Source organism: Miniopterus natalensis, chromosome 16 (assembly GCF_054644295.1).
Source record: "Miniopterus natalensis isolate mMinNat1 chromosome 16, mMinNat1.hap1, whole genome shotgun sequence".
Classification (NCBI taxonomy): Eukaryota; Metazoa; Chordata; class Mammalia; order Chiroptera; family Miniopteridae; genus Miniopterus; species Miniopterus natalensis.
Window position 1 is genome coordinate 17,185,165 of NC_142096.1, and position 12,258 is coordinate 17,197,422.

At 48.2% G+C, this 12,258-nt stretch overlaps 1 protein-coding gene across 1 annotated transcript in view; it reads left to right on the top strand.

Moving 5' to 3' along the window:
• ZHX2 (zinc fingers and homeoboxes 2) overlaps positions 1–12,258 on the top strand; it is a 118,321-nt gene that overhangs the window by 62,123 nt on the left and 43,940 nt on the right. Inside the window, exon 2 of the mRNA XM_087825164.1 lies at positions 1,697–1,766. The gene's annotated coding sequence lies outside the window, so the exon portion shown is untranslated. The remainder of the gene's footprint in view (positions 1–1,696; positions 1,767–12,258) is intronic.

Genomic DNA, 12,258 nt, shown 5'->3' on the forward strand with positions numbered 1-12,258 from the left:
TTCTAGACCATAAACGGTTTTGCAGAGTTTTGTCGAGTCATTGCCTGGATATTCAGGTTCGCTTGTCTCCTGGGGTGCTTTATCCTGCTGGATGGTCAGTTCTAAGGGCAGTGGGCAAGAGAGCTAAACTCCCTGGACTCAAGGTAAACTAATCACTGGGATTAAATGCAGAAGCCTGAATTCCCTGCAGGAAGGAGGCCCAGAACTTCTGTCTGGGAAATTTTGCTGGCCTTTGACAAAAGTGAGGAGGAGGGGAACCCTGCCTCCAGTATCCAGTGCCTCCCTCTTTGAGCGTCCTCCCGTATACCCAAGACCCTCCCTCTCCGGGGCCTGGGATCAGCCAGCCACCCACCCCTGGCTGAGTGCCCTTCCCATGTCCACTCCCCCACTCTAGGCCTGCCTGCCCCATTCACCCTCCCATTTCACTTCCCCTGAATAGTGGCATCAGAGGGACACCAGCTCGGAAATCACATGAACGTAGGTTTGAATTGGCTCTAAGTCTTACCAGCTCTAAAACCACAATGGCCACGTTCTGGCTTCTTTCAGCCCATTTCCTCACCTGGGGAAGGGCTGAGACTTCCTGACTGACTCACTGACTGATTTCCCTCCTTCTGTGATTAAGAGGAGAACAGATGAGCCCTCTGCAGACTTTAATGTGCCCAGAAATCACCTGAGGAGCTTGTGAAAAAACAGGTTCCGATTCCGCAGGTCTGGGTGGGGCCTGAAACCTGCCTTTCCAACAAGTTCCTAGGTAATGTGCATTCACTCTGCACAGCAAGAATACAGGTCAGGTGTAGAGCGCCTGGCGCTTGGTAAGTTACTCAATCAACAGCAACTATTGCCTTTAAGGCGTTTTCCCCCCCCACTCAAAGGGTTCTCCTTTGAGAACAGGGATGGATGAATCGAGAAACCTCTGCTCACCTCTATATTCTTAAGGAAGCAAGAAAAAACAAGTTTTGCTTTAAAGGAGGGCTGGGCATGGGGAGTGAGAAGACTGGGCTCCCCACAGCTCACCTGCACCGCTGCTGCTCCATGAGGACACGTGCACTGCAGGTGGGCCTCTGTCTCGGCCTCGGCCTCTGCCGGAACCTCTAGAGCTCAGGCCTCAACTTGCCATGCAGGAAACGCACCCTCCGAGCCCGGCACACGCCTTGCACCTCCAGCTACAGCTCTCCTGGGGAATTTTCAAAGCACACAGGGTTCCCTTGGCAGAAGCCTCCCGGGATATAAATACACATTACATTTGGGGCTTTTGTTTGAAGGCCTGCAGTATCCTTTGGACTTGAGGCCTACACACAGGGCTTTCCCCCTCACCCGCATCAATGTTGAACCCCAAAGGGCCCTCAGCTGTGAAGAAGAGACACCAAAGCCTGGAGGAGACGCCAAGTGAGGTTCAAGGGACACCTCCCCACCCCAGCCGGCCAGGTCTTGCTGGGACTCTGGCTCTTCCCAAAGGCCAGCTTCTCAAAAGCTGCTGACTCACCCAGGGTGAGGGTCTTTTTTTCTCTCTCAGCGTCGCCACAAAGCCCAGAGATTTTGAGGTTGATTTAATGAGCAGCTCCGTCCTCACTACTTCCTATTCCTTTATTGTGCTGGTCTCCATCCCAGTCCCCTAATGACGCTGTCCTGCCAAAAAAGAGATTGGACGCCCAGTGGTTCTGCCCTGCTTTTAATATTGAATTTCTCTTCTTTGTAGGTCTTGACGCACTGACGGGTCACGGAGTCAAAGTGTAAAAGGTTCCCAGGATGTAAGCGATACGGGACTGGTGAGTGACTGCGTGCCCGGCAGAGGTTGGGGCCTCAATTGGGTGTCAAGAAGGGAAAGACAAATAGCAGGAGCAGGGGCAGCTCTGAAAGGGTTTCCCTCCAGATACACCTGGACACTGCACAGTGCAGGGAACCCAGGTGTGAGTCCCTTGCAATCCCTGGGTCCCTGCCAGTCCCTCCCCAGAGGCAAACCGAGCCTGCAAGTGGCTGGGCTGTTCTCCCTGTGCTGAGACCACAGCAGCTCAGAATCACCATCCAGAGGGCATGTGCGTGGAATCCTTTCCAGGGAACGTCTATCCAGGGCTTGGAAGACATTCTTAGAACAGAGAGGGAGCCACCTGGCTCACACCAGTTTGTAAACCACAGCTCTGAGGAGGCAGGACTAAAGAAAGGTGAGAGCACCACCTTTGCATGTACAAAGGGCTGTCACTGACAGGAGGAAAGTGGGAACTATTGACTTAACCGAAGGAAAAATCCCTAACAAAAGAGGTATGCAAAGGTGAAATAGGCACCCAGTGGAAGTAGTGAGTTCCCTGTCGCTGGCAGAATTCAAGCGCAGTTCTGAGTAGGGCAGTGTTTTACAAACTCTGTTCCATGATTACCTGGAAGCCCTCAGGGGCGGTGGGATGGGAGAGAGGGCTTAGAGAGAGTGAATGAGGCGAGCTCGTGCACTCACGTACTCTCAGCACTGCTGTTCTACGTGCAGGGTTCGGCTATTAAACTGTTCGGCTGCTGCTGGATGAGGCAACCCTGGGGTCTCTCCTAAGGTGTGCTGTTCATTGGCCGGGTGTCCCTGAGCCAATGGCAGACAGCTGCACACATCACAGGTGTGACCCCAAACACCTATGTGATGGGGTGGGCATCTCTCCAGGCATGATGGGGGTTTTGATCAGAGCCTCTGGGAAGCTCTCTTGTACCAGGACCCTCAAGAGATTTACCAGCTTATCAGAGCAGCCGGAGGTTTGGCCCACGCAGACCAGAAGGAAAGGCATTGGGAGGACAGTGAGTGTGGCTTCCCCAAGGGAGTCAGGGCTCTCTGGTAGGACCAGTACCACAAACTCCAGTCACCAAGACCTGGGGCCACGAAGCCTGAGAACTGTACCCCTGACCCAGCTGGGGAAATTGCACGGGAGGGACACCCATGGCGAGTGGGACAATGAGCACCCCAGGCTTCCTCTGTGCTTAGTGACTGGGTCAGTGGCAGCAGTAGGTATTTATCAAGGGTCCTGAAGGCGGTGCACTGTGGGAGTCCAGAGGGGGAGCTTTTCTTTAAGAAACTGACAGCCTGGACGACCTGGGCAGTCACTGCACACGGGCCGGACTTTCAGCAGAGTCCCGAGTGCTGGGGATGGCAGGAGGCGGGAGGGGAGGGAGGCTGCACAGTACGTTTCAGTCGTGACTTGGTGCCTCCTTGACAAAACTTCGGGCAAGAGTTGGGATTTGAAGACAAGGGCCATGTCCTTGATTCGCAGGACCTGGCACGTAGTAGGTGCTCAGTAAGTGACTGTCGAATGACTGAAAGGGAAAGCAATGAGGAGGCAGCTCAGGGAAGTGACATCTGTGTTAAGAGCGGAGTCCCTGAAGTTAGGCTGTCTAGGTTCAAATCCTGTCTCTTCCCCTAGCTGTGGGGCCTTAGGCAAGTTGCCAACCTCTCTGTGCTTTAGCCTCCTGTCTGTGAAACAGGGTAATGATAGTACCTACCACATCAGGAGGCTGTGAGGGTTCACGGAATGGATTCATGTCAAGCTGCTTGACCCTATGCCAGTTTTATGTGGCAGGAAGTGCCCAATAAATATTAGCTTTTATTCTTGTCCTGTGAAAAACCAATGTGGGCAGGTACCACCTTCACTAAAGGTGCCACATCACTCTGGCCTATTAGGAAAGAATGAACATGGACAGATAGCAGACGGAGGAGAGATGTAGGCCATGGGGTGACGGTGTTCTCTCTCAGCAACAGCTCAGAGCCAGAGGACAGAACCCTGGGACGCCATCAGCATGTAAGAGGTGGGACCAGAAGAAACAGCTCAATCAGGAAAACAAGGTGCAGCCATCCCAGGTGCCACTAGTATGACATCAACTCAACCCTGATGAACTAGACATAAAGATGCCACTGTAGACATTTGGTTTTTGCACAGACCCAGGAGGGACCTCGTTCAAGCCACACTCAGTTCCGTAGCACGTGAGGGGTTCTTTGCTCCTTCCTCCAAGAGTGAGAGACTTGACATCTGAGCTAAACAGGAGAAATAAAGAGAGAAGTGGCAAATGACATCCCACTCTTCCCTGTGGTTCATCTGAAACTTTGCCCTAGGTGCCTTTCCCTAAACCCCTAAACCCCATCCCATGTTATCTCAGAGCCCACAGTTTATTGGCTAAGGAAAAGTTAACACCTGAGCCTAGTAGGTAACAATACATGAGTGGGTATTTGATTATATTTGTCAGACTTTGGGTGATGAGATAGATGTCTGCTTCACATTTTCATAAGTGTAACACAAAAAAGCAGCCTGTGTAACTGAAAAGCCTGAGCTGGTCTGGCTTTGAGCCCAGCTGGATCTAAACAGTGTCAGCAGGCATCGTTTCTCCCCATCTCTCAATGCAGCTTTCTTCTGTGTGGGCTTCACTCAGGCACGATTCCTTCTCTCATTGACCCCCGTTGAAGAGGGCTTTGCTTCCATAGTCTTCCTAGCAAGTGTCCTGGAATTGGGAGGTTCTGGTCACATGTCCACCCCTAAGCCAAGGGCTGTGGTTTAGCAGCATCAGAGTGGACATGCAGAGAAGGCCCCTCATCCTCCAGCCTGTGGGGGATGTCTTTGCTTCAGGTGGCCCTCCCAAAGCTGATGAGGCTGCTCGTATCCTAACCAGTATACAGTTGACCCTTGAATGACGTGGGGGTTAGGGGCATAGACCCCCTGCACAGTGGGGACATAACTTCTTACTCCCTCCAAAATTTAACTAATAGCCTACAAGTGGCCAGAAGCCTTACCAATAACATAGTTGATTAACGCATATTTTGTATGTTACATGTATTTATACTGTATGTTTACAATAAAGTAAGCTAGAGAAAAGAAATGTTATTAAGAAAATCAAAAGAAAGAAAATATATTTACAGTATTTCTTGGAAACAACACACGTGTAAGTGGACCTGCACAGTTCAAACCCATGCACTCTGCTTCTTTGCCTCCTTATTGTGGCCATCACCTCCCCTTTCAGGCAGAAAAATCTTTGGCCATGCCTTTCTCCAGTTACTTTCCTGACCTCTTTTCCCCAATTCTCTGGCAAAAATGTTTTTCCACGGTAAAAGGGAAAATAAAAAAAATAGAAGAGCTGTAGGAAAGAGCTCCGAGAAGTGGAATCTAAAATTTTGGTTCCAGCATTCATCTCTCCATCTGTCCATCCACCCTACACAACACCAGGAACTCATGAGAGCCCTCGTCCTTGACAGTGACAACTGGGGCAAACTCCAGCCCCTAGGTCCTCCAAGTTTAAGGCTACAAGGAAGCTTATTAAATAGCACCCAACCCTTGATTAATATGCTACAATTCGGGCAGCACCAGGCTATTTCAGCATTCACACACACCCCCAGTTACCATGACAGCATTCTTACAAACAGCTCCTTAATATTTAGTGAAAATTACTCTCCTGACAGGCAAGCAGAAGAGCAGCCACACTACAGAGGGTCTGCAAGGACACTTTAGCATGAAGCCATCAGTGCGCCTGATCCCTGCATGCCATCACTGCCAGGAAGTGCATGCGCTCTAGGGGCTGGGGGCCAACCTGACGCCAGGCCTCCATCATGCACAGCAATTGAGGGTTGTCACTTCTTTCATGCAGAGTGTCACAATGGCTCCGCGAGGACAGGGTAGCGTGATAGCATTATTAAACACTCCTTTGTACACTAGTCTACTAATTTCCCTGCTGCTCATCTGAGGCTGCTGAGAGCCTTGTTTGCTCCCAGTGTCTTGAATCAAGCTGGATTGTGAGACGGCACGTGGAGAGCCCAGAGTACGTGTGTGCTAGTGTGAGAACCATCTCGTTTCCCTCTTCTAGGCGCCATCTGGTCCCACACAGTTGAATCAGTAACAAGCAGGTGCAGGGACCAAGGGACCCAGTCCTCTGCCCTCAAGAGGGTCAATGTTGAGAGAGAGAAAAGACTGGAGGGGGACAGACGTTCTATGGCACTCTTCACCACTGTGATGGTCTGTGTGCTAAGCACCGGGAAGGCACAAATTAATTATATATTCCAGATCCCCAATGGGAGAGATGGGTGAATAACTATAATAAAGTGGGAAGAGTGGTATTATGGAGACCTAGTAGCTGTGTGCCCTTGGGTATGTTACTTAACCTCTCTGTGCCTCATTTCTCTCATCAATGAATTGGAGACAATAACACCATATGACAGCCTAACTGTTGTCATGAAGTTAAAAAAAAATTAAATAAACATATTTTTAAAAGCACTAAAACAGTTATTAAAATACTCAAAAGAGTGGACACATGGTAAGTATTAAATAATTGCTATCTGGGATTCTAGGTTCCCATGGTACCGTGCACAGTTATAATAATAGCTGGCATCTATTGAGGGCTTACTGTGCTAAGTGTTAGAGTTATACTATCTCATTGAATCTTCACAGGCAACCCTGTAATAATTTCATTATTACCGTCCTCACCTCTCAGATGAGGAGGCTGAGGCTCGGGGGGATTGGGGAACTTGCCCAAAGTCATGAGGCTAATAAGGGGGCGTGGGAATCTAGTTTATCTGCATTTGTCTCCCAACAAAACACAAAGTGCAAGGAGCACGCAGATGGTGCTGGGGGAGGGCGCATAGGTGGGCTCCGGGCAAGGCTGTCTACAGGAAGTGGCATAGGTGCCTTGAGGGTTCACAGGTCCTCATGGACAGAGGACAGGCTTTGAAGCTGGGGGAGCAATTCCAAGTAGGAGGACTCAGGAATTTGGGGAAACTACACTTGGAAGAGAACCACAGTCTGGTTGACTCTTCAAAAGGCTGGTTCTTGGCATTGAGCAGGAGCTTATCTTAACGTATATGACCTATTAATTTAAAGTAGAGCTTGGATTTTTATTTAAGATATGTGGATTGGAAGGGGATGAGTGAGGCATAAGGGGCAGAGCAAAGCTTTCCAGGTTTTCCATTTCCTTGTATCAGGATTAATTGAAATAACATGAGAATGTCCGTATCAAGTGTGTATGTATATGGAAAATGAAAATATTTTGTGCCAGCACCTCCAAAAACAAAGAAAGAGGCAGAGAAAGGAAGGTTTGGATTGCATAGCAATTTTAATTATAATCAAAGCCATAGTGTAGTACATTTCTTAATATATACGTGTACCAGCTATTTATTGCCACAATAGTGCTTCGTAACAAACCACCACCAGCCTCACTGGTGAACATGAAGAAGTCTTTTTATTTAGCTCACAATCTGCAGGGTTCAGCCTGTCGGGTCCGGTTCACTCCCTAGAGGAGGCTAAGGAGGTCACGTCTGACACTGACTGAAACTCTGTTTCTTTGCATTTGATCCTGGGTCCCCCGTACAATGGGGACAGCAGTGTTTACCTCTTGGAGTTGTCATGGGGATAAATAGTTAATCTGTATCATGTGCTTAGAACAGTACCACAGATCCTCTTTTTGTTCAACATTTTGTTATAACCTTGATGAGATGCTGCAGGAATTTAACTCTAATGTATATCAATCAGCCTGGTTTCATTATATGTCATTTCACTTAAAGTCACAGGCCTGCTGACGACGCTAAGCAAGGATACACCGTACCTAGAACAAGCCTAGGAAGCACGCAGTCAGTAGTACCTATTTCCATTACGCTGTGCACTTTGATTAATCACAAATGGAAATGAAGTAATTTGATAAATGTAGTTTGTGGACAGAATATTCATCAGGGCCTCGAGGTGGATCCACAAAAGTATTTCATGTGATGAAAACATTTAGAGTCCACTGGGATAGGTGACTTGCCCAAGGACACCCTGCTGGGTGAGAGGCCCATGGAGACTAGAAGTAGCTTCTCTAACCACAAGATCTCAACCCTTCCTGCTTTTCCAAGCAGCCTGGCTCTCCTGAGAAGGGACTCTGTCCCATCCCCAAGTCACCCGTTCTACCACCCCTCAATTCTCATGATTAAGGAAGTGCCTGCCTTTATAGATCTAATGGAAACCGCCCCCCTCCCTCACCTCCCCAAAACTTCCAGCCAGCACACTTGATAGAGCTGTGAACACACAGGTTGGCATTAACCATGCAAAAAGGATACAGTTTGTATCTGAGAACACTTAATTAAGCACTAGGTTTAATTAACTTAAATCAATCTCCCTCCCTGCTCCCATGCCCCCCTCAAAAAAGAGGGCTGTTGAGGCCTAGTCCCTAAACTGGAAGTTCTGATTTTAGCAGTTTGTAATCAGCCTCAGATTGCTAGCTTGTTGTCTTAATCTGCCCCTGAGATAGCAACCTTCCCGTGTGATTAATCTTTCCTCTCCGTGGCCACGTTTCAGACATAGATGAGCATCGCTCTGCAGTTTATCATGTGCTTATTGTTCCCTGAAAGGAGCGAGTGGAAACAATAACCTTTCCTTGCATAATTCTTCAAACACACACACACACACACACACGCACACACAACTCTTTTTATTTTTAATTCCAAAGCCAGCAATGAGCTTTGCACTTTTGCAGCCACTGTGACTATGGTCCTTTGCTTCAGTCCTCAAGAATCCTCATTAATTTTTTAAAACATTCTTTCTCCTTCTTGCTAAAAAATAATGACCTGCCCCAAATTGCAAAATAATGAAAAACTGGACCTTGGGTCCCCTAGAATTTCTCCCTTCTCTCCCAAGTCCACAGGGACAGCTGTGATGCCCTACCTCTTCCTGAGCCTGACTTCGGCCACCCTGAGCCAAAGCCCATCACCTGTCACCTGGACCTGAGCGGTCTCGCCACTGACAGCCTTGCTGCTTGTAATTCACCCTTTACTCCTCATCCTGTTACCTTTTTAAAATACAAACCAAATCACGTCACTCCCAGAGGATGGAATCATCTAACAGCTTCTCCCTATAATTGAACTGATGCCCAGACTTCTTTCCCTGGCTACCTAAACCCTAAAAGACCCTACCCTTCTCCACCTTGCCAGTCTCATTTCCTACGCATGCCCCCTCCACTGTGCTCCAGCCACCCTGGCTCTCTTCCTGTGGCTCAGATACAATCACCCTGGGTCTCTCTTACAATTTCCCATTTGCTGTTCCCTCTGTGTGTGTGTTCTATCTTAGCCTGGGTTCCCTGGAAAACAGAGGCTGGTTACCCTGGCCCACTTGGTTGGGCGTTGTCCCGTGCACCAAAACGTTGCCTGTTCAATTCCTGGTCAGGGCACATGCCCAGGTTTTGGACACAATCCCTGGTGAGGGGTGTGCAGGAGGCAGCCAATCAATGTTTCACTCTCACATTGATGTTTCTCTCTCTCTCTCTCCCTCTCTCTGCTTTAAAAAAAAAAAAAAAAATCAATGGGGAAAAAAACAGAAAACAGAAGCTGGTTTATGAGGGGATGGGGTGGGGACAAGGGCAGATGTGCTGTCCCAGGAAGCAGCAAGAAGGAGAGGCAAGGAGTGAGAAAGAGAAGACAGTGCTGCAAATGCATTGTTCCACATGAGAAACTCTAGCCAGCGTCTCTGAACCATGGGCAATGGACAGTGTAGTCAGCTATGCTATAATGCAACTGGTGCTCCCCAAATCCAACACATTACGCAGAGCTGCACACTAACAGCACAGGGCTTTGGGGGAAATGAGGTTAGGGACACAACACTCAAAAACTTTGTCATGTCCCTTTTTAAAAAAACTAATAAAAGCAGTGGCCTAGTTTTATACACGTTACACATGGTATACAGGCGTATAGGAATACACCAGTACTACAATAAATATGGTAGTTTTCCTTGTGAACAGACCTGTTTGCGTGAGGACCTGGGTGTCGCAGGGATTGCAGCTGCGGGTGGATTACTGTGAAAAGAGGTAAAATTGGATGAAAGTTGCTAACATCAGGTGTGGACAGGTATGGCTCATAACATACAAGGTAAACTGAGGCAGCTGGCCCGGGTTTCAGGTGGGAGCAGGTGTGCATTTTGGGTATTTCTGTGCAGCTCAATTCAGCTGAATAAAACTGTCCGTGTTCACCTACTGTTTGTCATGGATGAAATCGGGCACAAGCAAGTGCAAAATTCATTATATACCCAACTTGTTCTCTAGTGTATCAACCGTGTTGGAACAAATCTACATCTTCAAAACAAGTATTATAACAGATCTGACAGGAGTGTGTCTGAGAAAAGTCCATCTAGGGTAGAAAGAGTGAGGAATTCCTTTGCCAGCCCCTTCCCTCTCCCGTCTCTCACAGGTCCAAGTCCCCACCAGCACTGACTCTGCTTTGTGTTCAGGGTGTTGATCTGCCCCCTCTGGGCAGCCACTGGAGAAGCCAGAGACCTTGGGGACTAATCGGGGACAGAGCTGCAGCAGCCCCCATATTGAGGGTGTAATGTTGGTCATGCCGATGCCTGGCCCTCACAGGAAGGGAAGGGGGAACTGAGAGAACGGGTGGAATCAGGAGCGGGTGGAAGGCAGGGCTCTGGTGGGCCCAGTAAATGCAGCAGATCTATGGGGCACCTACCCTGGGCCCAGCCCCTGCTCTTTCCTGACCCTTACATGTCCTGCCTCTGGTTCTTCATGTGTCCATTTAAAGACACCTCTTCGGGGGGGGGGGGGGGTAAGGACCACAGTCAGAGTGGTAATGACACCACAAAATGCAAAACAGAAACAGAAGCCAGTGTTCCTGGGAGTGAGATAATCGGGTTTAAACTTTTAATATTGACCTGAAATAGTGTAGAAACTGGAAGGTTAGAGACCAAATACCAAAGCAGGCAAAAGGTGGTGGCGCCCGGACCAGGGTTAGAAAAGTGGTGGGAAGTGGCCACATTCGGGGCATATTTTGGAGGAAGAGCCAACAGGAGTTGCTGATGGATAAATTGGGATGAGCAGAGGGTGGACTGTCGGCTGTCCCTGGTGAGACCTTCTGGCTCCTGGAAAAGCCACTGGATTGCAGTAAGGAGATAAGCCTGCCCCCCTTTGCAGAATGATATTTGGCAAGTTAGTGAAAGCTTAAAGTCATTGAGATGTTGAATTTGTCGTTTCTAGAGGAACCGTTCAGAGGCCAGTCTGCACAGTGGCCGTGCTCGGCTGTGATAAACACAAACACACCCAATCAGGGTGAAATTCAGGGAGACGTGGGGAAGCAGAGGTACCTCCTTACTGCCTGGTAATGAAAGAACCCCCCTAGGAGGTAGTGTTTTGTGTTAGAGGTTTAGGGTGGCCTTGAATGTTCTCATCATACCAGCACTGACAATAACAAAATATTTAAAGCACTGGTTCTCAGCAGTGGGAGGGGTGAGGGAGCCATTTGGCCCCCCAAGGGAACATTGGGCCATGTCTGGAAACATTTTTGGTTTATCACAGTTTGAGGCCGGGTTGCTACTGGCATGTCATGGGTGAAGGACGTTAGCAGGCTGCTTAATTACTTCCAATGCACACGACAGCCCCCTCAACAGTTAGCTGGCCCCAAATGTCCATTGTGCCAAGGTAGCGAAACCCCGATTTAAAATATCATAAACATCCAACACTGGGGGAAATGGTTTGCCTTTTCAGGCCTGTTGCCAAATCCCACGTTTTGGAGCATTGGCTGTGTGGCCTGGTGGGCTCTGCTGCTGTTTACACCTGACACAGGACTTTCTTACTCTGTGTATTTGGGAGGCTTTGATAAAGAGCACACACGTGTTAGATCAGCGTTTCAGAAAGGCTGCCAATTCAGTGGGGAAGTTTCTTATAATTAAAATGTACAAAAATGCCATTAAAAGTTAAGCATTGTGTGCCAAAAACTGGAAACAGCCAAGATGCCCTCCCATAGGTGAATGAATAAATAAACCATGCTACATCCACGCAGTGGGGTGTGATTCAGCCACAAAAGAAATGAGCTATCAAGCCAAGAAAAGACTTGGAGGAGCCTTAAATACATATTGGTAAGAGAAAGAAGCCAATCTGAAACGGTTACATACCATATGGCTCCAACTCTGTCATATTATGCTAAAGACAAACTATACAGACAGTAAAAAAGATCAGTGGTTCCTAAGGGTTGTGGGGGCGTGAATAGGTGAAATAATAGGGGGGTTATGGCAGTGAAACCATTCTGTGTGATACTGTAATGATGGATACATGTCATTATACATTTGTCAAAACCATTAAGTGTATGACACAAAGGATGAACCTTAATGTAAACTGTGGGCTTTGGTTAATGATTGATTGGGTTGTACCGGTACTGGTTCATCAGTTGTAACAAATGGACCACACCCATGCAAGATATAAGAGGGGAAATGGGAAGAAGGGGAGAGGAGTTGTGCTCTAAAACTTAGTCTTAATTTTTTAAAGTTAAGTAATATAACATAATTAACAAAATTA